The sequence below is a fragment of the Bos javanicus genome, chromosome 12, assembly GCF_032452875.1.
Source record: "Bos javanicus breed banteng chromosome 12, ARS-OSU_banteng_1.0, whole genome shotgun sequence".
NCBI classification, from domain to species: Eukaryota; Metazoa; Chordata; class Mammalia; order Artiodactyla; family Bovidae; genus Bos; species Bos javanicus.
In genome coordinates this window covers 20,211,630-20,238,564 of record NC_083879.1, presented here as the reverse complement: position 1 = coordinate 20,238,564, position 26,935 = coordinate 20,211,630, and the positions used below count along the sequence as shown (strand labels likewise).

The 26,935-nt window shown below is 43.5% G+C and overlaps 1 long non-coding RNA gene across 2 annotated transcripts in view; it reads right to left on the bottom strand.

The window, feature by feature from the left end:
- The window catches only part of LOC133258259 (uncharacterized), a 132,832-nt gene that overhangs the window by 86,015 nt on the left and 19,882 nt on the right, over positions 1-26,935 (bottom strand). For both annotated transcript variants that reach the window (XR_009739892.1, XR_009739891.1), the window contains exon 3: positions 8,232-8,365. This is a non-coding gene — a long non-coding RNA (uncharacterized LOC133258259). The remainder of the gene's footprint in view (positions 1-8,231; positions 8,366-26,935) is intronic.

Here is a 26,935-nt window from a genome sequence, read left to right as displayed (position 1 = left end):
GTCACATTAATCATTCAAACTGACGTGAGTAAATAATACCACATGTGGCCATGATGACAGTCGTCTTCATAATGTATTCATCTCAAGGTACTCATGGGTTTTGCTAAAACAGTGTCAGTGAATGTCTTTAGAAAACTGCCATCAGAATAGCCAGCTGTCTTTATGCCGTGTGACATCTTGGAGACTTACGTTGGGACAGGCTGAGAGCTGGTGAGATGGGTGAGTTGCACTCTCAGCCTCGTGATGACATCGGGCTCTGATAAGACACAGATTAACATTTGTAACACCTGGAGTCCCCAAACTGTATGCATTTCACACACACAGACATACACACACACACGCTGCCCCAATCCCAACTGCGTCTTGTCACTAGGATTTTTGTACAACTTATCGAGAAATCTTTGTTGACATTAGACGTGATCTTCCGAACGAGCATATCCTTCTTTCTCATCCCTTCCCTCTTAAGATATTGAGCACACGGTTTGTGTCTAGCTTCGTGCTAGATGTGAAAGATTCCACAAAGGAAGGCACAGTCCTGGCCCTCGGGAACTAGAGGTCAGCAGGGTCTGCAGGGATGACACACGGAGAGAGCAGAGCCACACCGTGCAACAAGCACATGAGGTTCAAAGCCCAGACGAACATCATGTGCGAATAGCTGAAAATGTTTAGCTGTCTTTATGGGGCAGGGTCATAATGCCCATGGAAATAAGTAGTCTCAAAAGATGTAGGTTATAGAAAGCAGGGGGAAGTGTGGCTGGGATCAAAGAGTGCTGGCTATCAGATGCAACGAAGGCACAACGCCAGTGGCCAGTGGGTCTGGGACCCTGAGCAGAAGACAAAGGCAGCTCAGGGTTGGGCAAACACATGCATCAGAATAAGAACATCCCACAGAAATCAACAGGTTTGATACATTTAAGGTCAAAATAATCCTACCCAGCTGAATCCTCAGGAATTTGGTCGGGGCAAAGTTTAGGAAAGTATTCCCAAATCTTGACTGACAGAATCACCTGGAAACATTTTCTATTTTTTAACATTTTATAACATTTTCATACCTCAGATCTGCTGAATCAGTATCACATCAGAGGCCTCGGGAATCTATTTTTTAAAAGCCAGAAATTTACCTTGAAGCCACGCTGCAGAGTGACCACGCTGACTCTCCTGAGACATCGAGCTAACCTGTAAGAGCTGACTGGGGGAGGAGTGAGCCGCAGCCCAGCCAAGCTTCAGCCCAGGCATGCCTACTGTCAGAAGAGAAAAGCCTTTGAGGCATTAACACTCTGGTGAGAATCGTTCCTGTCTGCTCCCTCAAGAGTAATATGAGAAAGAGAGAGACCTGGCCTCAGCAGTGGTGGACAGTCAGGCACTGAGTCATATAGGCAAAGGGGATGGTATAAGTTTGAAAGTACAAGTGTTAGTTGCCCAGTCGTGGCTGACTCTTTGTGACCCCACGTAGCCCGTCAGGCTCCACCGTCCATGGAATTCTCCAGGCAAGAATACTAGAGTGGGTAGCCATTCTCTTCTCCAGAGGATCTTCCTGATCCAGGAATCGAACCCAGATCTCCTGCATTGCAGGAGGATTCCTTTCCATCTGAACCATCAGGGAAGCCCACCGTAGGTTTAAGGACTCTTCAAGTTGGAAGAGGCCATCTAGGTTATGCCCCCAGTGAAAGTCCACTCAACAACAAATCTGCTCCATAACCACTCAGTCTTTGTTCAAACACTTCCAGAGACAGGAAGCTCACTACCTACAGAGGAAGCTTGTTCCATTGTGTTACAGTTCTTGCTGATTCAGAGGAAAACAGGAAGAACTCATCGAACATTTTGCAACTTCTCCCTGCTCTTCCTGCTGGTAGTTTGAAGAACATACCTAATTTCTCTTCAAATATTTGAAATCTCCTATTGGACACCCCAAACCTTTTTTCTCAAGCCAAACTCCCAGACCTTTCTACCACTCCTTTTATAACAGGTTTTGAGATCTTTCTGGAGCTTTCTAGATGCCATGACGTTCTAAAACCAGCTCATTCTCTCTATCAGTTCAGTTCAGTTCAGTCGCTCAGTCGTGTCCAACTCTTTTCGACCCCATGAATCCCAGCACGCCAGGCCTCCCTGTCCATCACCAACTCCCGGAGTTCACTCAGACTCACGTCCATTGAGTCAGTGATGCCATCCAGCCATCTCATCCTCTGTCGTCCCCTTCTCCTCCTGCCCCCAGTCCCTCCCAGCATCAGAGTCTTTTCCAATGAGTCAACTCTTCACATGAGGTGGCCAAAGTACTGGAGTTTCAGCTTTAGCATCATTCCTTCCAAAGAAATCCCAGGGCTGATCTCCTTCAGAATGGACTGGTTAGATCTCCTTGCAGTCCAAGGGACTCTCAAGAGTCTTCTCCAATACCACAGTTCAAAAGCATCAATTCTTTGGTGCTCAGCCTTCTTCACAGTCCAACTCTCACATCCATACATGACCACTGGAAAAACCATAGCCTTGACTAGATGGACCTTCGTTGGCAAAGTAATGTCTCTGCTTTTGAATATGCTATCTAGGTTGGTCATAACTTTCCTTCCAAGGAGTAAGCGTCTTTTAATTTCATGGCTGCAGTCACCATCTGCAGTGATTTTGGAGCCCCAAAATATAAAGTTTGACACTGTTTCCACTGTTTCCCCATCTATTTCCCATGAAGTGGTGGGACCGGATGCCATGATTTTCGTTTTCTGAATGTTGAGCTTTAAGCCAACTTTTTCACTCTCCACTTTCACTTTCATCAAGAGGCTTTTTAGTTCCTCTTCACTTTCTGCCATAAGGGTGGTGTCATCTGAATATCTGAGGTTATTGATATTTCTCCCAGCAATCTTGATTCCAGCTTGTGTAACCAACACATGCACAGGGCCTCTCTTGCCCATACCCAGCCCTTGATTGCAAAGACCAGAACGTCTCCCAGGGTAACCTGGGCAACGCCTCTCAGGTGGTGGAGAAACTCCCATCCCCCTCCTCAATCTTGTCCAGATCCTTTGGGGGAGGGGCCTGAGTTCTTGGTGCCTCCTGCCATCATGATTACAGCAGATGCGTGGCATAAACCTCTCTTTCTCCCCAGAAGGGCTGTGAGCCTTTTCTTACCAGAGTGCTGAAGGGATCAGACTCTGTTTCTCAGTCCAGGATTGTGGCCGTTCGGAAAAGAAAAAGGAGCCGGATAAATAAATCTAGTGACTGCTTTCCTACTCTGGGCTCTGCAGCAAGCATTAGGGTTTGGAATCCTCCACCAGCAGCACTCTGAGTCTGTATGCTGCCCACTCCCTGGTGACCCTCAGTTGTGCACGCAGGGCGGAGCTGCAGGACAGGGCTTGGCTTCAGAGCTGGAACAGGGCGGTGACTGGCAGTGACATGGGAGTGAGCAAAGACATCGTCATGAGCCACAGCCCAGGTTCCTGACACTGGCTTTCTGAAAACAAGGAGCTGGACCCATCTCTCTCTTGTCCCTTTCCTCACTCCCTGGCCCCCAAGCAGCATCAGACCTATTTGAACACAGAATCTGAGGGGGCTCAGACTTAACAGCATGCTTTTTGCACATGGCACAATGAATCTGTATCACTCCAGGGGCAGGGACCCTGATCGGCTAGTCACACAGATCACCACGTCGAGGGTAAGAGCATTCCAAGACAGAGAACAAACAAGTGCAAAGGCTGTGGAGCAAGAGAATTCATGGTTTGTTTCAGGAACGATGCCGAGGCCAGGAGAGAGTGAACAAAGAGTACTGTGATGAAGCAGAGAGAAACAAAGAGCTGTAATATGAGGATCTTCTGGATCATCACAAGGACTTTGGCTGCCATCTGGGTAAAGCAGGAGCCACTGGAGAGTTTAAGAAAGGGGTGACACCCTCTGACTTATGTTTAATGAGCTTCCTCTGGCTGCCACCTTGAGATGGGGGCAGAAGCAAGAAGGCTTCTGAAATGATCTATGGAGAAACAATGGCAGCCTGGACTGGAGTAGCAGTGGGAAGTGGTGGAGAGCAGTGGGGTCCTGGGATAGCAGATGGCAAAGCCCTCGGGATTTGCTAATGGAGTGAATGTGGAATGATGGCTTTGCTGACAGAGTGAAGGTGGAGGGTGTCAGAGGAGGGAAGGGGGACTCAGAGGTTTGGCCCTGAGCAAATGGGAGGGGGAGCTGCCGTGGACAGAGTGTGAGAGGGCTGACAGCAAGAGGAGCGGGTCTGCAGGGTGGGAGGTCAGGCACTTGGCAGTCCAGCTGGTTCCGGCTCCGTCATGGACAGACCCCAGGTAGAGGACGCGCTCTGCCATCCCTGAGCCTGAGTTTCTTCTCTGCCTCCTTCCCGGCTTAATCTCCTCCACGTTCATATCCCTAGGGCCAGCTGGTGATGCTGGGGATTCTAAAAGCACTGAAATCAAGACCCTGCTCTATCCTTGATGTGCTACTTCACAAGGCAAGAAATTGGGCCAAGCGAACATTTTAGCAATGTTTTCAATTGAAAGAATGGAAAAGCTTCTGTTTGTTTAAGATTTCACAATGAGGCCCTGTTTCATAAGTCTAAAAACTCAATTCAAGGATTCTGTTTTTTCCCGTCAGCCACTAGCTGGGCATGGATGACCACTCCTCTCACTTGGGTTGCCTTTATAGTTACTGAGCATCTTCACACTGCCTTCATCTAAAACATTATTTGATTTTCAACCAAATATCTAATTTATGGTTGAGGAAACTGAGGCTTGCAGAACTCAGGCCACTCAAAGAAAGTTACTTAGTCAGAAATTCAGCACAGGCAGAATTTTAATTCAAATATTCAGACTCCAAATGTAATTTCTCATATTCTATTGTACACACTATCCTTTTTTTCCATATGTCCTGAGTTCAGTTGGATTTGTGAAGTAGCAGTAAGACTTTTAAGACAGAACTTTATACAATTCCTCGTGTGGAGGGGTACCTTTGCTTATGTCAGCTGTACCCCCAAAGCCTCAGGTTTTCTGTGACTCCAGCCAGAAACTGTGATTCACCTGGTTCAAAGGAACGTGGATTGATTCCCGTGAATAAAAGAGAGATTAAAAACGCAACCTAAATAATCTCCTTTGTAAGGAGCCTTTGTGCTATATCTTAACAAGACTCACCAAACTTGTGATGAAGAATCATGACTGGTCAGAACAGTATTGAGTAGAGTTCCTTGTGCTATTCAGTAGGTTCTTATTAGTTATCTATTTTATGTATAGCAGTTTGTATATGTCAATCCCAATCTCCCAATTAATCCCTCCTCCCTTTCAGCTTTATGGGGAAATAATCTTTAAAAGGGTGGATATATGCATATGTATGACATTACTTTGCTGACAAAGGTCTGTCTATGGATTTTCAAAGCTATGGTTTTTCCAGTAGTCAAATGTGGATGTGAGAGCTGGACTATAAAGAAAGCTGAGGGGGGATGATTTGGGAGAATGGCATTAAAACATGTATAATATCATAAATAAAATAAAAAGTGAAAGTGGAAAAAAAAAATAAAGAAAGCTGAGTGCCAAAGAATTGATGCTTTTGAACTGTGGTATTGGAGAAGACTCTTGAGAATCCCTTGGACTGCAAGGAGATCCAACCAGTCCATCCTAAAGGAAATCAGTCCTGAATATTCATTGGAAGGACTGATGCTGAAGCTGAAACTTTAATACTTTGGCCACCTCATCCAAAGAACTGACTCACTGGAAGAGACCCTGACGCTGGGAACGATTGAAGGTGGGAGGAGAATGAGACAACAGAGGATGAGATGGGTGGATGGCAACACTGACTCAATGGACATGAGTTTGAGTAAACTCTGGGAGTTGGTGATGGTCAGGGAGGCCTGGCATGCTGCAGTCCATGGGGTCGCAAAGAGTCGGACATGACTGAGCGACTGAACTGATATGTATATGTATAACAGATTCACTTTGCTGAACAGCAGAAGCTAATACAACATTGTAAATCAACTATACTCCAATAAAAATTAGTTTAAAAAGAGAATCATGGCTGGGAGCCCTTCTCCCCAAAACCTTCCTGCCATCTCCTAGAACTCTCTTCCATTTCCATGTGACCAAAGCGGAACAAATCCCCCCTTCTCTTCTTCTTTTCAGGATTCTCTTCTGTTCTCCACATATTGGTGGGATGGGGGAATAATGTCCTCTTATGAAAAATTGGTGTTCAGTGGAGAAAAACAAAGTTGGCCAAGTGTGACAATGAAAGGAAAGGAGGCTCCCACTTTTGTCCCCTCCTGATTGGGTAAGACGCCCTCACCACAAATTGCCTGGTTCACTTTCTTTTTTGTCTTTTCCAGAGATCTTGAACTCACACCTTTTGGGCAAACCCTAGATAGCCTTGGGAAGCATCCTGAGTGTTGGTGACATGGGAGAGGCAGGCTGTGAGCCCTCTGCCCGTGGTGTGACTGTGCCCAGGCCCCGCCAGGCAGTTTTTGTAAAGGCACTTTTACTCAAAACGTACTGCTGCTGCTGCTGCTGCTGCTGCTGCGTCACTTCAGTCGTGTCCGACTCTGTGCGACCCCGTAGACGGCAGCCCACCAGGCTCCCCCGTCCCTGGGATTCTCCAGGCAAGAACACTGGAGTGGGTTGCCATTTCCTTTTCCACAAAACGTACTACGAATGTTTAAAAAACAACGAGGGTTAGAAATAACAAAAGGCAGATGTTGGCTTGTTTTGTGCGAAACAGAATTAGAAAAATAAGATGCTCATGGGCCCTGCAAGTGTAATTTAAGACAGAAATACCAAAGGTTGGCTTCCAGCCCTGTTGGTACCCAAGACACCCCCTGGACTTGGATCAGGAGCCATGCGATGCAAAACACTGCACCAGTCAACCCATCTGGGGGCACAGGAGGGAGCAAATTAATACTTCTCCAAATTTATTCCATGGTAGTCACATCTGCAGGAACTGTGGGACACAGGGATCATTTTGAAGATGAAATCAACTTAACAACTGTTTTCTTCTGTTGTCTAATGGGCAAATTATACCTGTGGGGAAAGTTCCAGGCTTCCCCTTTCCCCTTAGCAGTCTCCTCCTGGGCAGGGTAATATAGCAGAAAATAACACTGGACATGGGGTCAGAACCTGCCCCTGCTCCCTCCTTGCTAGCTGTTGATACTGGAGAAGCATCTTGGCAACATCTGTGAGGAATGGGGAAATTGGGAAACTGATCACTAAAAACTCATTTAATTTCCACCAACTCCATGCTTCTCACTTCTTCCCAGGTCATTTCATCTGCCTTTATTTATTTTGCTAAGGTTTTCTTTCTCCTCCATGAGAAGGATAGACAAAAGAAAATGGGAGAAAACCTTGTAATTGTTCAGTTTTGAATTGTCTCATGTCAAGCACTCAGATTTCTCAGGACGCTTTTGTAAAAAGCAATTTAGCAAACTTCCTTGGGATTCAACATGGTGTTTTCTACTTATTGAGATAAAGAAAAAAATTTTCTTGACCTGACCTCTTGCACATTGATAGATAACATATAATTTAGTAGGACTACATTGGAAAATTGTATGAATTGGTATCAAATTACATCTTCTCTTGGTTATCTAGGATGTGGAGCTAATCTCAATACTAATTTCCCTCAATATTCTGGAATCTGTAGCATTATATTCAATCCCTCTAAGCAACTGACACTTTGAGGCTCTGCCTCCCTCGGTCAACGATGGTTAGTCCTAGGAAAGAGCTACTTTTCGCCTTTAAAATTGGAAACAAACTGCAGTTGGCAAGAGCACCGGGGCAGGTGGGCACTAGTTCCCTTTACTTCATCTTCACCCCAAGGGAAAATGGGAAAATTCATGAGACAAGTTATGTTATTTATTTGCTTAAGAACTTCCCTTCTGCCATTCCCTCCATATGGTTTACGTTTTCCCTCTGAATTGGTGCTTTCACAGTACAAAACGGTCTTTGTTGAGAGGCAGTAACAGGTGTGTTGTGAGACAGGGAGCGAGTGAGAGAATGGGAGAAAATGTGCATCTGTGTGTGAGAACACGGAGGGCTGAGTGTGAGTTTTGTGTGTGCAGGTGTCCACGCAGTCTAAGGCACGGAGACCCAGTGTGCTCAGGGAATTCCTTCGGAGAATAGAGTCACGTAATATTTAAGAGCTCTTGGCTGAGATATCTATGCACCATCTGTGAACATCCCTTCCAGAGAGATGCTGCAAAACCACCTTGGATTCTTAAGACAGACGAAGCAAATGCATTTTAGCAAAAGTTCTGATGAAACTAGCTCAGCGATACTCACCCTGTCTTGCTCTTCTCTCTAAACAGCATCATAGACAACATGTGGGCTTCAGGCCAGACAGACTGGATTAGCGTTTCAGCCAGGTATTCCTCAGTGTGGGGATGTTGGGGGATTTACTAAACTTCCCCAAGTTCCTTTTTAAAAAAAAAAAAAAAAACACAACAACACATAAATATTGGATCACAATGCCCAAAGTCCTGGTGTAGCTGAGGGAATTCAGTGCCTGGACATGGTGGTCACTCAGTAAATGTTGGTTCTTTTCCCATAAACACAATTCTCAACTCAGATTGAACAGAGATGGGAAAAATGCTTCCCATATGTTCAGGTAGGTCACTGACAAGGTCCAAATTGCCTTCTAATTTGCCAACCAAGGTTTTGACCTCTTGTCCTTTGGCATGATAAAGATGCGTGAGATGTTGCAGCTGCACGCTTCTGCTTTAAGCTCATCTTCTCCACAGAACACTGGAGTGACTGTGCACTGCCTTTAAGACACAAAAGCTCGCCTCCTGCCCTGCTTTCAGCGGACCCTGACCTCCAAGCTGTTTCCATGGGGATGGCATTGGAGCTGTGGCCAGCCTCTCAGGTCTATCTGGACTGACTCCCATCATGTCCAGTGGCACATGAATGGACTGCTGCCCAGGAGATGCTCCATGCAGTGGGACCTCACATGACAGACACAGCTTTTGGGGAAATATAAAACCATGACCCTTTGTTTCATCAGCCCCATAGAGCAAGCAGCTCAGTTAGACTGGTTGAGAAGGAAGACTGACTTGCTCCCTGCTTTTCACCAGACACCACAGTATTGAGGAAAGAGAATGGACTTAGGAGTCAGAGGAAAGTTCAAATCCCACAGCTGCCACTGTGACACGAAAGCAAAACAAAATAACACAAAACACCAATTTAACTCCCCAGTTTCTGTTTCCAGTTTTCTACACGGTGATCTCCAACACATCAAATCGCTATTCCTGAATCCATCCGGAAGTCACCTTAGGCCATGGCTGGCACAAAGTAAATCATCAGTGAATATCAAATGTCCTTCACAAAGCTTTCAAGCCCACGTGACAGAGAATTGTTCTACGCACATATTTGAACAATTTGTTACTTGCCTTTTGGCAGTGATTAGCCAGCTCCAAAGGAGAAACCAGTCTGTGTTGACAATTAGGGGAGCAAAGATGTTGAGGTAGAAGCAAGTTTTCTCTCTGCTCCAAGAAATAATAATTATCAGCCATCACATGCTGGACAGGCTTCTAAGATGTATCCATGTTGGATACTGCAAATCAATTCCTCTGCACAGTTCACCCCAATCTGGGCATGACTTCCAGTAGTTTAGTGCTTGCAAGGCTAGCTACTCCTTTCCCCAGGTCCCTTACAGTTAGCACTTCACATGTAATGTAGACTGCAGGAATAGATGCACCACATCTTAGATTTTATATCAAGTTTATGGTATCTTAGACTTGACTTCCTGAAAACTGATTCCTGTGCAAAGAATGGGCTTCCCTGATGGCCCAGGTGGTAAAGAATCTGCCTGAAATGCGGGAGACCTGGGTTCAACCCCTGGGTTTGGGAAGATGCCCTGGAGGAGGGCATGGCAACCCACTCCAGTATTCTTGCCTGGAGAATCCATGGACAGAGGAGCCTGGCAGGCTACAGTCCATGAGGTTGCAAAGAGTCAGACATGACTGAGTGACTAAGCACACAGGCAAAGATCTGCATACAGAAGATTTATTAGGGACTGTCTTTGGGAACAACACCTAGAAGGAAAAGAGGGAAGCAGGAACAGACTGAGTTTAGAGAAACTGAACTGCGATGTAGTTGCAAAGCAGACTTCAGTCAACCCCACGAGTGCTCCGCACTGGGAAGGCCATTCAGAGGTGTCCTCAGCTGAGGTGGAAGAGACTAGTATGCGGTATCCTGCATCTATCTTAAAACACGTTCATTTATTTGGTTGCATCTGGTCTCAGCTGCGGCACTCGGGATCTTCATTGCAGCACGTGGGATCTTTTGTTGTGGCACATATGACTCTCCAGTTGTGGTGTAGGGGCTCAGCTGCCCTACGGTATGTGGGATCTTAGTTCCCCAACCAGGGATCAAACCCAAGTACCCTGCATTGCAAGGCAGAGTCTTAACTGCTAGAGCACCAGGGAAGGCTATACCCTGTATATATTAGTCAATGGACATAGTCTGCCCTTTCCCCTCCCCTCAACCCAGGGACAAGGCATACCTGGGGCAAGGTGGCTCCTAATGGTCAGGAGTTATTTTCAAAGATGGGCATAGTCATCAGCATTCAACTCTCTGGACTGCTGGGAGAATGAGCGCCTAGGTCCTGAAGAGGAAATATGGACAGCCCAGCACAGACCCCTAATGTTCACTACTGAGCACCCACTGCACTGCTCAGACCGACTTGCTTATACTACATCTACCTCATCTGCAAACAGCTTCTTGGGAATTTTGGCTGGCATCATTTTCAGGGAAAACTTATGAAACAGCTTGATCTAATGAACTACAGTCTTCATGAATGCAGCTGGTTTTAAGGCCACAGCAGATGCTCATGGTCTTCTTCTCTACTGCTCCTTCTATATTCCCTTTCCTCCTAGCTATCATGTCCACTGCTCTAGAAGCTTCACTGGTATGGTGACCAGATCCCACCCCCTCCCACCCCGCCCCCGTGAAGGTCTGAGTCCCTGGTCAGCATATTCTTTTCAGGCTGTGACTACCGCACTTGTCATCAAAATTGCACAGGGTCAAACAAAAACATGCCAACTCCAGTTAATCATCAGGACGCCAGAACTGCAGTGTGTTGCGTTTTGTGTGTAACAGCTGCCTATCTTTTCCCGGTGACCAAGGCCAATTGTTCCTACCTGCGTGATGACTCCTTTCCTTGAAATGCTGGTCTTTGGGCACAATGAGCCATAGCGCTTAAAGGTGAAGGGATAGAAAGCACAGATTCCCCCAAATGGGTCCCTGGGGGTGTGAACATTTGGGCTACTCGTATTTCTACCACTTAGTTCCTAGGCACGTGCATTCTGCCTTCTGGGGGCACAGCCCTGTATATTGTTGGTTGGTTCTGAGAATATTCTGTCCTCATCTGAGACAGCATCTCACCTGTGGATGAAGTTTGGCCTTTCCCTCTTCTGTCAGCTGGCAGGAGGGGACTTACCATGTGGCCCTGTGTGTGCTCCAAGAGACACCAGAGCAAGAGGGGTGGATGACACACGGACTGGGTCACTCACTTGTGCAACTAACCTGTGCCAGCCCCAGGTGCCCCGCTTCTATCTTACGATAGATTACTGTTGGGCCACCAACCGTATAACTCGGTGGATCTGATAGATGGACAGCTCTGCTCGGATGACCACCTCACTCCCATGGTGAGGGCCAAGTCGTTTTTCAAATGAAATATAATTTTATGCTGCAGATATCAAGTGCCTTGCTAGGTGCCTGTGTTATGATTCCTCGTAAGGACGAATTTGCCATCAACTCCACAGGACATCTGTTTTTCTACCACAGATGTCTCTATTGGGGTACCCTAGCGATTTCACTTTCACTTTTCACTTTCCTGCATTGGAGAAGGAAATGGCAACCCACTCCAGTATTCTTGCCTGGAGAATCCCAGGGACAGAGGAGCCTAGTGGGCTGCCGTCTATGGGGTCGCACAGAGTCGGACACGACTGAAGCGACTTAGCAGCAGCAGCAGTATCGCCAAGGGGGTTGGGCTGCTTGTCCAGAAGCCTGGGCCTGCTGCACATCCCTCTACTGTTCTGCCCTTCCTGCTCCTTCTCTACCTGTCCCAGCAAGAAGGGCCTACTTGTCACCTGATGCACAGCCTGGAAAAATATTCCCAAGTGTGGAATTTGCTGTACTCAGAACCCGAAGAGGTCTATCACACTTGTATATCCTTCTTAGTGAGGGGAAGTACAAGATATAATACCCATCATCTACTTTGGAATCGATGCCCTGGCATGCCCAGGCCCTAAAAACTATATTGATATGGGGCCTCTGAACTTCAAAGGGTTACCTCCTATCCCCTGAAGCTCATAGACCAACCAAAACTCCCAAGGCATTTCTGTTGGCATTTATCTCTGTCACTGGCCCCAAGATGTGATGTTATTTTTTAATTTACAAACTTGGCAGGAAGAGGGAGACAGTTTCAAAGCCTTCCATTTGTCATTCCCCACTCTGGTAGCTCTAAACTCCAGGCCAAGAAACCAGTGTGGAAGATTTGCCAACTGCTATGTATGTCCATGTCCACTAGTTCTCAAAATATTTGAGTAATTTCCTTTCCCTAGTGGATAGTCACCCAAACATGTGGCTATAGATCCCTTTGGGGAGGAGCTGGGAGAATCATTACCATATACAAGTACCTTGGTGCTCTGGGATCCTTTGTACTAGTGACCCAGCTTCTCCCAGTCAGTGGATTCCAGATACGAGAATCAGCTCAGTCTGCTGCTGCTGCTAAGTCACTTCAGTTGTGCCCGACTCTGTGTGACCCCATAGATGGCAGCCCACCAGGCTCCCTGTCCCTGGGATTCTCCAGGCAAGAACACTGGAGTGGGTTGCCATTGCCTTCTCCACAGCTCAGTCTAGGAACTACCTATTGGGGGTTGCTGCTCTTAGTCTCCTAACCATTCTTTTTTTTTTTTTTTTTAATTTCTTTTGATTGATAGATTGAGAAATACCCTCTTCGGCTGCCTATCTATCTCTCTTGTCCCAGGAATGCCATGTTCTAGTCATCATTCCCATGGCTCTCTAGGAGTCAGGCTCTCTGGCTGCCACTTAGACCTTGTTTTTCATTGTGCAATAATTGTACCCAATTATTGTAATGAACAATAATTTAATAATTTTGATGGGAAGAAGAAGCTACATTGAGATACAAAAGCAAAAGAGACGTCTGCTGATTCTATAAGATGCTCTGTAACCAGGATGACTCTTCAGAGTTGTCCCTAACTGAAGCGAGGAAGCTGGGTCTTTGCAGCCCTGCAGCAACCATTCAATGGCGTGGAAAGCATTCCTCCGGCTAGGCGTGGTTTTTATGGCCAAGGGAAATTCTTAGTGGTGAGTTGCAGCCAACATTCCTGGCGTCTCCAGGGCTATGCTTCAGGACCACACCTTAGAGCTTAAAGGTGTTTGAGTGGCACTATAGTATTCTCTACACTAGGGAGAGATGTAGATGACAAAGCATCTATTTTGCTTGTGTGGACCATGGTGACAGCTGTATGATTCTGGAGCCGGGAGTTATAGTAGCAGTTGGCTGACTCTTCAGCTTTTGATCATGTCAGAGGTGGCAGCTCCCTTGACTTTCTAGTTCTGCAATGTTGTTTTGAGACACATCCTGGAAATTGTGACCAAAGTCTATTTCTTCAGCCCTCACACTGAGTATGTGAACTTTCAGCACCTCTAAATAAATTTCTTCCAGCTTAAACTAGTTCGAATAGATTGTATGTTCTCAACTAAGAACCCTGAACAAAGTTGGTATTTGATAGCCAGCATCCGTTCTGGTTAGATGGTGCCATGATGTATTGGTCATTGTATAAACTGAAAATTACATAAAACTTCACCAGGAGAGTCAGGTTTCTAGATTAAAGGCAAAGTAGCTAACATATGCTGTGTGCTGAACTTCCCAAGACCTACAGCTCTCTGTGGCTGTTGACTGACATAAGGTCAGTGCTCAGTTGCAGACATTGTGTGCTTATATTACTTTGCTAGTTAGGCCTGCAAGAAAGGGACATGAACAGATGACTTTGGGGAAAAGCCTCTATGTTGAGGTTTTATGGAATTGTGGTATAATAAGTGATGACTCTCAGTAGCTACAGGTGCTCAGGGTCTTGGTGCTTCAGGAAACAAGGACAGTTGGCCAGTGTCATTCAGTATGCAGTCTGAACTTGAAAGTCTTGGCTATCTCATACCTTGGCATTTACTCTTTTCCAAAAGGTGTTTTTGTTGGATTGGTATACCTCCATCCCAACAGCAACTGGTATTATTGGAGAAAATTTCTCACCAAGCCTTTGTAAAGGCAGCTGTCTTCTCACACGCCTAGTACACATAGGTTTACTCTTGGTTTCTCTATTGATTCCTGGTTCAGCCCGCTAGAGACAGGGTATCGAGTCATTCATAGAAAAAACGGAGTGCTACTTCACTTTAAAATGTAGCAATCCTTAAGGGGGTTGGTAAGTGGGGTTTTGTTCAGCCCTAAAGCAGCTATTCCAGTGCTGAATCCTCCCAGAATATGACTTACGAGACTTTGAGCTCCAAAGGAAAGCTGCTGCTTTCCTTTCCTTCTCTACAGCCCTTTGTATAAATCCGTCCCTTTTCTGATAGCCTTAGATAAACTTAGTGTAAAGTACTTTGTGCTTCCACGATGGCTCAGCAGTAAAGAATCTGCCTGCAATGCAGGAGACTTGCAGGAGACATGGGTTCGATCCCTGGGTTGGGAAGACCCACTGTGGTAGGAAATAGCAACCCACTCCAGTATTCTTGCCTGGAACATCCCATAGATAGAGGAACCTGGTGGGCTACAGTCCAATGGGTGGCAAAGAGTTGGACATGACTGAGCAACTAAAACAACACAAATGTGTTTATAGACAGGCAGATTGATAAACATGCACACGTTCGAAGGTATAGCCTGCAGAGTTCTGCATACATACCTACTGAAGCACAAGAGGATAAAACGCATCCATTTTCTCAAATAATAAAAGCTCATATAACACTTGTAACAGTATTTTCCAAATGTACCCAAGGGTAAGTTTGAAAAGTTACCTTGATTTTTTGTTAGACTTCCAAGTGCTCAGATCCACTGAATCAGAGTTGCTAGGACCAAGTCCTGAAAAGCTGTGCATTCAATAAGTGCCCAAGGTGATTCTTATCAGAAAAGACTTAGGAAGCCAATCCCTTCACTATCGCGGCTTCTCTGGCCGGTCCTATAAATGGCCTGCAGTTGTCGTCACCCACCTCAGGGTAACAGATGGACCCCTTGCATGGGTGAACCAATTGGATGTGCAGAAAGCAATTGTTAAACAGATCTTGATATTCAAAACAACCAAGGGAACTAATATCAATGTGGTCTTTTTTTAAAAAAAATAAAGTGATGAGATAACCCTAGGCAAACAGACCAAAGGCAAGTGTGCTGAAATCTGACCACTTTATGAAATAATATACTGAACAGAATTAATCTATTATGTTTTCCTTTCATCCAGGATTCTTAGAAATCTGTCTTTTTTTTTTTCCCAATAAGAAATAATCCTGTAGAACATGCACTAAATTCTGGGCTGTGTTCTTTGTTGTAAACTCAGAGAGAAGTGTAGCTGGGCAGCAATGAAGACTATATTACACAATTACTTAAATATGAGTCTTCAGCAAAGATGAAATGACTTGAGGCTTTTCAATGAACACAGCTTTAAGCTCAGTACATAGTGGCTTATATCAAATTTGTTTATTACCATGGGTAATTTGTTCTTAACATAGACATATTTTACACTTGAAGTAATGTTTCACTAGAACTCCATAAAGCAACTGTGTAATTGATAATAAATATGTCACTACTGGTAAGTAATTAATTCATATGAAGTTAGTTAAAACCATGTGAGCACTGCCTAGAGTACAGAAAAAGAATGCATAACTAAAGTAGTTATAGTCAAATAACAGATGGTATAAAGAAGTCAATAAAAACAAATAAAGATGTGGACAAAGTGTGTGCTTGTGTGTATGTGTGTGTGTGTAATCATGCTTAGCAAGCACTTGTAACACACCTGATATCATGCCTGACCCTTCTCTCAGAACTTTTCAGGGAAGTATTGAATTCAGTTATTATAGATGAGGAAACTGGAGATCTGAAATTTTAAGTCGTTTGTTGTATGATATACAGTGAAATAGCAATGGAAACGAGGTACTGTTAATTAGCGATGAAAAAGAGTGCAGAAAGCAATTGTAGGTGTACAGGCATGCTTTTTCTACCTCTGTTTAGTGTAGTGTTACTCAAGCATGAGTTTCAGGATTAGATATACCTTGTTTGGGGCTTCCCCAGTGGCTCGGCAGTAAAGAAGATGTCTGCAATGCAGGAGCCACAGGAGATGTGGGTTCAATCCCTGGGTCAGGAAGATCCCAGGGAGGAGGGCATGGCAACCCACTCCAGTATTCTTGCTTGGAGAATCCCATGGACAGAGGCGCCTGGCGGGTTACATTCCATAGGATCACAAAGAGCTGGACATGACTGAGCACATGCACATACATTCTTTGTGTCCTGGATGAGCGAACCTCTAGGTATATGACCTTGGTAAGATGACCTGGTATCTCTTGGTCTTAAAAACAATAGCATCTACTACATAGAACTATTGTGAGGATTAAATGGGAAAACACATGGGTAAAGATAGTATCATGCCTGGCACATATCAAGCTCTAAGCAAAATTAGTTAATTATATGATATCGCCAGGAAAATCAGCACAGAGTAAATAATTACTCAACAGAGTAGGAACTGAACATTATTTTCATTTACAGTGAGACAGATATTTTCTCTATATTATTCAGCTATGTATGGACTGAATTTAATCAAAACTAATTGAACACAGACTTCAGATTTCTGAGGCAGCCTTATTTTCATGAAATTTGACTTTTGAAAACTATGTTTCATTTAATTTAACTCAATAACCATTATTTAAGCACCTGTGTCAGTTCCTTTCTTCAGTGACCTCACAGTCCTAATGACTGGCTATAAGATGGTAGAAGGACAGAAGATCAAGAAATGGGAGGTTTATTGAAGGAGAAAAAGTGGAACTTCAGACTGACAGAATATCTCAGAAGACCTAGTCCTATCTTTAAAACAGCAAACAGCTCCTAGTGAGCCTTACAAACTGATGGAAGAGACAGATAACAGGCAGATTGTTGTATGAATCTGCCTGCCAATGCAGGAGACACAAGAGACACAAGTTGAATCCCTGGGTCGGGAAGAGACCCTGGAGGAGGAAATGGCAGCCCACTCCAGTATTCTTGCCTGGAAAACCTCACGGACAGAGGAGTCTAGTGGGCTACAGTCCATGGGGTCCCAAAGAGTCAGATATTACTGAGCACACGCACAGCAGCACTCTATGAGGTCAGGGATGTAACCTGTTTAACTTGCTGTATAATGAGCATCTTACGTGTGCTATTTGATTATGACAGTATGTCTGCGTAACAAGTATATGAAGAGGTAACACTTAAAACAAGATACAAAGGGTGAATAAAGGAGTGGGTCAAGGAATGGTGATAAACACAAGAGCTGAATGTAAGAGAGAACACTGGTCTGGCTCCATCAGGCTGGTTGGTGTATGGGCTTGGGGGGCAGTAGGTAGGCCACACAGATTTGAAGGAATCAATTCACGAAGAATGTTGCATGCACTTAATGCTCTGTGCTGTGGTATGTTACTGCAGCTGCCCATCAGAATAATCTGGGAAGTTTTTCGAAATGACTGATGGAGTACTGCATACCAATAAGCCTGTTTAGGTCCCACCCTTTTATTGAGAAAATACAAAACTGAACAAAATGTATTTTAAAAATGTGCTTAAACATCTGAAACTACCAAGAGGGTAAGAATTTGGAGGGCCAAGATCCAGATGAGAAGGAAATCCAGGAGTCATGATCAGACATTTGGGGCAATTTTTTCCCTCAAGAGGATTGACTGCCAGTTTTAAAATCAGTGCCCGAGAGATTGAAAAGTTAGGGGGTTTCCAGTAGTTTCACAGGGCTGGGGGTTGGGGGTGGTGAAAATTGGAGTTTGAAGCCCACCAAGATGGAGTATAGCTGGTATATACCCTTGGATTTCATTTGGGACCCTCAAAATTGACACACTAAGAATAAGGATGGCCTGGAAATAAATCAGACCTCATAAGAATTGGAGCTTCAATTTGATCATCTCATTCCTTAATTGGACAATGGTGAGCTTATCCTAGCTTGCTGCTGCTGCTGCTGCTAAGTCACTTCAGTCGCGTTCAACTCTGTGCGACCCCAGAGACAGCAGCCCACCAGGCTCCCCCATCCCTGGGATTCTCCAGGCAAAAACACTGGAGTGGGTTGCCATTTCCTTCTCCAATGCATGAAAGTGAAAAGTGAAAGTGAAGTCGCTCAGTCGTGTCTGACTCTTCGTGACTCCATGGACTGCAGCCTACCAGGCTCCTCCGTCCACGGAATTTTCCAGGCAGGAGTACTGGAGTGGGGTGCCATTGCTTTCTCTGTATCCTAGCCTAGTTGTCTCTTAAAAACAAAAGGAAATTCTCTCTGGTCAAAATAACATTAGAATATAATCCAGGAACTTATATAACATCTACAGTGCCCCACACACAATGTCCAACATGCGATCAAAAGTAACAAGGCTTCCAAAAAATGAAAATCTGGACTGAACATCATGAAAAAAATCAGCCACTATAAACAGATTCACAAAAAATAGCTATTATAAAGTCCATGTTTTAAATAGAGATAGACTTTTAATAATCACAGTTAATATTTTTGAGGAATTAAATAAGAGGGAGAATTTCAGCCAGAATGGAAGTTGTAACAAATATGAAAATGAAAAAAAATGAACAACAACTGCAATTAAGATATCAATTAACAGACTTAACAGAAGAGTCAAAACACAGATAATGAAAAATAGGAGAAAATATCTAGCTGGGCGTGTAGAGAAACAGAAGTAGACGAAATAGATAAAAGAACCTAATACAAGGTTAACAAGTCTAAAATTCAAGTAACTTGAACCCCAGAAGTAGAAAAGAAAAAGTCTTGGAAGAAGTGATATTTGAGGAGCTAATGGTTGTGAATTTTTTTCTTAAATGATCAAAGACACCAAGCCACTGAACCATATATGAAGTTCAGCTAACCCCAGAAAGGATAAACACACAAGCAAATCATATATAAGCACATAATAATAAAGCTTCCGAAAACCAAAGACAACAGAAACAAACTCTTAAAGAGGTACGGGAAAAATGACGTATTACCTTCAAAGGCTCAATAATAAAACTGCTGACTTCTCACAAAGTGAAGATTATAAACCAAAACCCAGCAGAACATCTTCAAAGTTCTTAAAAGAGCAGTTTATAAATTATATATTTTGTGAAAATATTCTTCAAAAATTAAAGGATTATATTGAGTTGGCCAAAAAGTTAGTTCAGATATCTCCATGACATCACATGGAAAAACTCAAGCAAACTCTTTTGGTCAGCCCAATACTTGTAAGAACCTTGTAATATGTTATGTTAGATCAATGCTCCAGCAACAATGAGATGCCACTATGAACATACTGCTGCTGCTGCTGCTGCTGCTAAGTCGCTTCAGTCGTGTCCGACTCTGTGCGACCCCATAGACGGCAGCCCACCAGGCTCCCCGCCCCTGGGATTCTCCAGGCAGGAACACTGGAGTGGGTTGCCATTTCCTTCTCCAATGCATGAAAGTGAAAAGTGAAAGTGAAGTCGCTCAGTCGTGTCCAACTCTTAGCGACCCCACGGACTGCAGCCTACCAGGCTCCTCCGCCCATGGGATTTTCCAGGCAAGAGTACTGGAGTGGGGTGCCATTGCCTTCTCCGATGAACACACTAGAACATCTAAAATTTAAAAGCTGACCAAAATGAATGTTAGCAAGGATGAAGAGTAACTAGAACGTCTATATATTACTTGTCAGCATGCAAAAAAATTGCCACTTTAAAACAATTGACAATTTCTTATAAAGTATAACATACTTCTTGTGTGAACCAATAATCTCACTCCTAGGTTTGTACCCAAGACAAAGAAAAACTAATATTCATATAAAAATCTATATGTTAATATTTATAATGACTTTATTCATAATCACCCCAAACAGAAAAAAGCTCAAATGTCAATCAACAGGTGAATGGATAAACAAAGGGTGGCGTATGCATTCATACAAGAGAATATTACTTAGGAATGAAAAGGAACTGCTGATACGACACAGACTGATCTCAGATGCATTATGTTCAGTGAAAGAGACTAAACTCAAAAGACTACAATCTACATTCAGAAACAGACAATACTATAGGAGCAGAAAACTTATCAGTCACTTCCAGGGTCTGGCAGTGGCATAAAAGGGTGCAAACATAGTAGGCAGGTAATGGTCAAGCTGTCCAAATAAAAACTCTGATTTGTAGCATTTGCCAATTACTCTGGTGGAAATATTCCCACTATTGCCAACTTTAACCTCCCAAAGTGATGACAAAGTGATGAACGTGGAGTTAGGAAGAGATGCAAAAGAACACAGTATTATACGGTATTTCCACCACACAGATAAAACAGATATAAACAACTTCAGTCACAGGTAATAGTACAATGTCAAATAACTAGGAATCAACAAGTTTTTAGGCTCCCTGGTAGCTCAGACAGTAAAGAATCTACCTGCAATGCAGGAGACCAGGGTTTGATCTCTGGGTTGGGAAGATCCCCTGGAGAAGGGAATGGCAACCCACTCCAGTATTCTTGCCTGGAGAATTCCATGGACAGAGGAGCCTGGCTGGCTATAGTCTATGGCGTCACAAAGAGTCGGACACTACTGAACGACTACACACACATGAGCTTTTAGTACTTACTACCTTCTAAAAAGTATAATTATATCAGTTATAAGTATATGTAATTTAATTTTAAATAATAGCTGTTTTTAACTAAGGCTTCAAAAATTCCTTAAAGTTTAACAATCTTCTGGCTTCAACACATCACGAGGCACAAGGGAAGTGTCTGAGGTGACAGAAGTATTCTGTACCTTGATTTTGGTGGTGGTGTACAACTGTAGGCATCTGTCAAAACCTACAGACCTATATACTTAAAAGCTTTCATTTTATTGTGTATAAATTATAGCTCAAAAAAAACCTAGTCACAAAATTTGCATATCTCCTTTGACTGATCAATATCAGTTCTGGATATCTATCCCTAGTTATATTCCAACATGTCCACCACTGATTTTAATAACAAAAATTGGAATTAACCTGAAATTTACAGTTGGATAGTGAATAACAGTGTCATATACCCAGCAAGATATTTCATATTTCAAGAGATATTACATGAGAATTTCCCTAGCAGCTAGAAAATGTGAGGCACAAAAAAGTAGTTGCTTCTGGAAAGTGGCTGAGGGATAGAAGTTAACCGAGACTTACCTGTGTGCACACCTTGTAAAATTTTCTGTGTGCATATATTCCTTTTTCAAGAGATAAAGGGACCCTAAGTTGGTTTAATCAGAATGAAATTCAGATATTTTCAAACAAACAAACTAGACAATTTACAACCGACACAGCTTTGCTAATATTTAAATGCCTTCAGATATAGCCTCAAGCTTTGCTCCCCACTGTGTGGATGGAGAAGTGGAGGCCCAGAGACTGAAAATTTTTCTCAAAGGCACACAACAGTAGAAAATGCACACTTTAGCTTTGCTGCACTACTTTTTTGGCAAGTTCAGGGAGGGCCTGGGATTTCTCTGCAGAGCAGGGGGTATACCTGAAGTCGAGGTAAGCTAGCACTTCCCTGAGAGGGAGCTTGTAAACAAGAAAAACAAAGAGTCAAGGATAGAACCCTGGAGATGTTGATAATTAGGAAGAGAAAGAGGAGGCTGATAAGAACACAGAGGAGAAATGATCAGAAAGAGACCATATAACTTAATGTGATCTATTGTGAAAAATTGGGCTTTTGCTTAAAAATGTGGGCTATTGCTTAACATTGTTTCAAAGAGGGTGGCAGAGGATGAGATGGTTAGATGGCATCACCGACTCAATGGACATGAACTTGAGCAAACTCTGGGAGTAGTGGAGGACAGGGAAGCCTGGCGTGCTGCAGTCCGTGGGGTCACAAAGAGTCTGGTGCAACTTAGCAATTGAACAACAGTTGCTTAAAATGGAAGAAAACACATTTGTGAGGGAAAAGTCACTAAATTTATTCTCTGTTCCTTGAACTATATTTTTCAGACCTTGCCCTGATTTTTAAAGAGAAAACATGTTCACCATGCCAGTGGGCACATGCATGTTGGAGTGTGTTGACCAAATACCATGCTTAGGATTCTGGCTTGTCTATGCTCTTCTATTGAACAGTTAGAACTGTCCTGTCCCCTTCTTGTCTTTCAGCCAGCAGAACAATTCCCCGTTGTGTGGGGACTTAATTTCCTTGGACACTTTGGACTGGAGTTGTGAAGAAATGGGTTTAAACCATTGCCTCTTCTTCTCTCTGTTCAGTGGTGGGAAAGAAAGAAAAGCGATAGTACCTCCCTGACCCCCAAATAAAAGGAAACCAGTAATACGGTGCGCGGAAGGAAGCCGGAGCACGGAAATCAGGAACAGGTGGGCCTAACGCGGTACGGTTACACGTGTTCTTTCAGAAGGACAAATCAGAACCGTTCAAGAGAAGGCCGCAGCGACGCACAAACTCCCAAACCTCTGGACTTGCCAGCTGGAGAAACAGATTGCGCTGGGAGAACTTAAGAGTCACTGGAGAGTGTTTAGTTCTCCAAGTGAGTAGCAGAACTGTGCTAATGAGGTCTTTAACACCTGTACTCCAACCAGCCGCCGAGTCTAAGCAGAACCAGGTGGGACAGCCAACAGCTTAGAGGTGGCCAAGGGGAACTCAGAAACTGAAAAAAACCCCACTCTTCCTGGCTGGTAGGATGCCGATGACATTTGTTGTCCTTTTTTATGCTTTGTTTTTTTCTCTTTTCCACATATCCCTCAAATGAGGAAAAGAATGTTACTTTGTAAAACAAAACATGGCTTTCAATTTATCTTTCCCAGTTACGCATTCCCTCGTGGCTTGATTTTGTCTAGAGCATGTAGCGGTTCAGGCACTATAGATGCAGCTCTGATTCTGCCACTTGTCAACTCCAGGAAGTCTTCATACAGACAGCGGCAGGTGGCTAGTGCAGAGGAGATGGGATGGGGAAGGAGAAAATATCCTTCCAGGATGTCCCTCTTTGGCATGCTTTGTCGTTGTTTTCTGGGCTCTGTGGGCTTGAAGAAGACTTCTTTTAAGTACTCTACATCCTTCCCTCTCCTCCCCTGCAAACACTCCCTGTCTGTTCTTGCCTTTCTTCCCCACTCAGGTTTTGACAACACAAACCATGCTAATTGGGAAAATGAGACACAAAATATAAACTTCTTAATCTGGGTAAGTAGCTGAAAACTAGAAAAGACAAGACTTCAGATAAACTGGTTAGGAAAATCAAACTTAGAACCAAAGCAAATGTGAGGCTTACCGCCTTGAATCTAAACCTTGCATTCTGTACCGTGTGGGTCCTACAGGGAGAGGCAGGGAAGAACCATGCCAGTCCCTGTGGAGCAGCCTTGGGGGCTAATGACCCACCTGGGCACAGGTAGAACGGCAGGAGGGTGGACATTGCAGGCCATGCCCTCTGCAAATGTGGTCTGATCAGTTTCAAACTCTGACCAATCAGATCAGTGACTCCTGTAATGGCCAGTGTCAAGAGGTCACCAAGTGGGTATAGCCTGAGTGCCTTTTCATGGGCTTTGGCTGGTGGGCAGGGGGTGAAGAATGAGGAAAGCGATTTTCTTGCCTTCTTTTCTCCTTTCCCAATAAAGACTGGAATCCATTTAGAGTCCCCTATCACTGGATTCTTTAGCCCAGTTGGTTAAAATTTTTTCTCAAATCAAATCATTTTAATTAAAAAAATATAGATGATGCAGATCTTTATGAAACTTCTGCACTCCTTTCAGCTCCAAATCTATTGAAACCTGCTGTACACTGTGTTCTATCTGCCACTTTTCAACAAAATAGGAAAGGTATCTCATGGTATGATTACATTTGGTAAGAGCTGTGCATGGTGAGGAAGACAAAGTGAAGGTGAAGTCACTCAGTCGTGTCCGACTCTTTACGACCCCATGGACTGTATCCTACCAGGCTCCTCCGTCCATGGGATTTTCCAGGCAAGAGTGCTGGAGTGGATTGCCATTTCCTTCTCCAGGGTATCTTCCTGACCCAGGAATCAAACCTGGGTCTCCCGCATTACAGGCAGACACTTTACCGTCTGAGCCACCAGGGAAGCCTGGTGTAACTTGAGTATAACAGGTTACAATTCTTTGGGTTATTGGAAGTTTAATCAAGACTCCCAGATGTTACGGTAAATTAATAACTTATGATTAAGTTTCTCTTGGCAATTAATGTCAGCTTTTAAATCAGTGTTTGTTACATTCATGTCACATTTACATTAAGTAATGAAATATTTGTTTATTGCACAATGTTCTTATGAATGCTCACAGCACCCTCATTAATTATAAAGCATTGCTCTGGAATACGGAGATACGTGTGTTCACGGTGCAAGTCTGCAATGCCTGTCTGGCCAAATGTTCACACACAGTGCACACTAGAAAAGCAGGTGCGGAGGGCACAGCGTTGCACGCACTCTAATTGAGCAGAGGTGGTTTTCACCCTCAAACGAATTGGACTGATGAACTCACAGGAAACACTGATTAGTTGGAACTGGGGGAATTTTTTTCCTAGTTATTCCTGGGATTTGTTCCATGAAAGTATTTTTTGGAATTGGCAGAAAAACCAATTCGTACAAAAATAAATGTCCTTTCTTTAACTGAAAGAACTAGGAAACTTCTTAATGCCTAATGTTAAAAAAGCATAAGAAAGCAAGAAGGTGTTATGTTTCTTCCACACTGAACTAAGTAATTTCAGCTGTGGTTTGAGATGAGCCACCAAGGCCATTATGATATTGAGATAATTGAAATAACAGCAAACCTTCTGCTGAGGACAAAGTGAACCTGCGGTGTTTAGATGATCTTTGTGATGGATATACTGCTCGAGACTTTAAAAATCTACTATCTTGCCCCCAATACATGATCTTTTCCCTAATTCTGAAGAAAGTGACACACAAAAGCAGAGTGTCCCTCAGTGAATGAGCGACAGAACTCAGGCTAGTACGGGGCTCTTCACTCTTGGACAAAGGCTCTGCTGCACTAAGCCGGTGGTTTACAAAATCTTTGGGGCCACAGAAATCTGTCTTCAATGACATCTCATCAGGAAGCCTAATATTTAAAACAGAGTGCAGCTGGTGGATAATTCCAAGCCAGTTTCAGTGCCTCCATCAATTTTCAAAGTTCTTGCCAGGTTGCAAGAATTTCTAAGAAAACTGATATTTCCCTACTTCATCTCCAAGAAATGGAATTCAAAGGACTTCTGAAAGCATCTTCATCTAATGGTTTCATCACTACTGATGGACAGAACCATCACCAGGCAGGTAAACACCACATACACTTCAGCAGAACCTGAACAAGGGGAGCTAGTACTGATACACACAACACACTGATGCTAGTGAATGGTAACAACTTCCATGCAGCCTGTATTACCTTCTACCTGGACACGTCCATCCATTTCTCTAAGTACTGGCCTTGCATTCTGGACCATGCAGGAAAATATCCAAAGGGAAGCCTAGTGGAATCCCTCAAGATTCCCATCTCCTGATAGTTAACACATCCTTTCTCAGACTCAAGAAAAGAAGAAATCCAGTATATACCAGCAGCTACTGAGGGCAAGGCATTTTTACCCAGATGATTTTCGTATTTCACTTGACCTTGTGAGACATGTAATTTTGTTTTCATTTTACCAAGGAGGAAATCAAGACTCAGAGCAGCTTCACAAACTGCTCAGACAACTCTGTTGAGAGTTGGGATTTTTTTTTTAATTTTTTTAAATTTTATTTATTTATTTATTATTTTTTTTTCTAATTTTATTTTATTTTTAAACTTTACATAATTGTATTAGTTTTGCCAAATATCAAAATGAATCCGCCACAGGTATACATGTGTTCCCCATCCCGAACCCTCCTCCCTCCTCCCTCCCCATACCATCCCTCTGGGCCGTCCCAGTGCGAGTTGGGATTTAGATCTGGATGAATCAAATTCCAAAGCCCATGTTCCTCCCACCACCCCATCTCTGAGTCTCTCATTGCTGATGTCTCTGATCAAGTCCAGAAACAATACGCTGCTGGGCACCGGCTTTGTATTACTAGGTACCCTTTTTATTATAAAAGCCAGATCTCCTCAGTTAGCAGACTACATGCATTTCGAGAATATAGCATAGAGAAGAGATTCCTCGGTCTAATTCCCTCCTTCCAAATGATAACACTGCAAAACATTTCAACCTATATTTATGGGACATGTTATAGTATTTATCAACTTGAGAGACACTGAAGGGCAGCACTAACAACCAAAGCTTTCTAAAACATCTCTTTCTATTCTATTACAGGATGGTCTGTATTCATAAGATCTATGGGTCTGTTAGCTCGAATTTTGTTTGCTTAGAAGAAACAGTTACTCAGGTTGATAACACAACTGCCATTCATGTACAGAGTGATTCTTTGACAGAAGAGGAGTACACATTTCTAAATACACTCATTGACTTTGCTATTCTTGAGTTTTCATGGCTATGGATGATTCTCTGCAAACATACCAGAGCTGTAATTTCTGAATGCACCAATGATGAATATCCCCTTACTGAATAACTCTTCCTGGAAGAGTTCCTAGAATTATATATCATTCAGTATTACAATATGAAGGGCAGTTGCCCATACAAAAAGAGATACAATCATCTTTTTTCATTACCTGTAATTCTTTTGATCCATTTTCTTCTCTGCTCCCTCCTCTGTAAGTAATCTTAAGAGACAGGAAATCTGGGCTATTTTTTAGAGAATAATCACTTTTCCCCTCCAAGTTTTAACTTGCACTTGGCATTAAGTGACAATAGAGG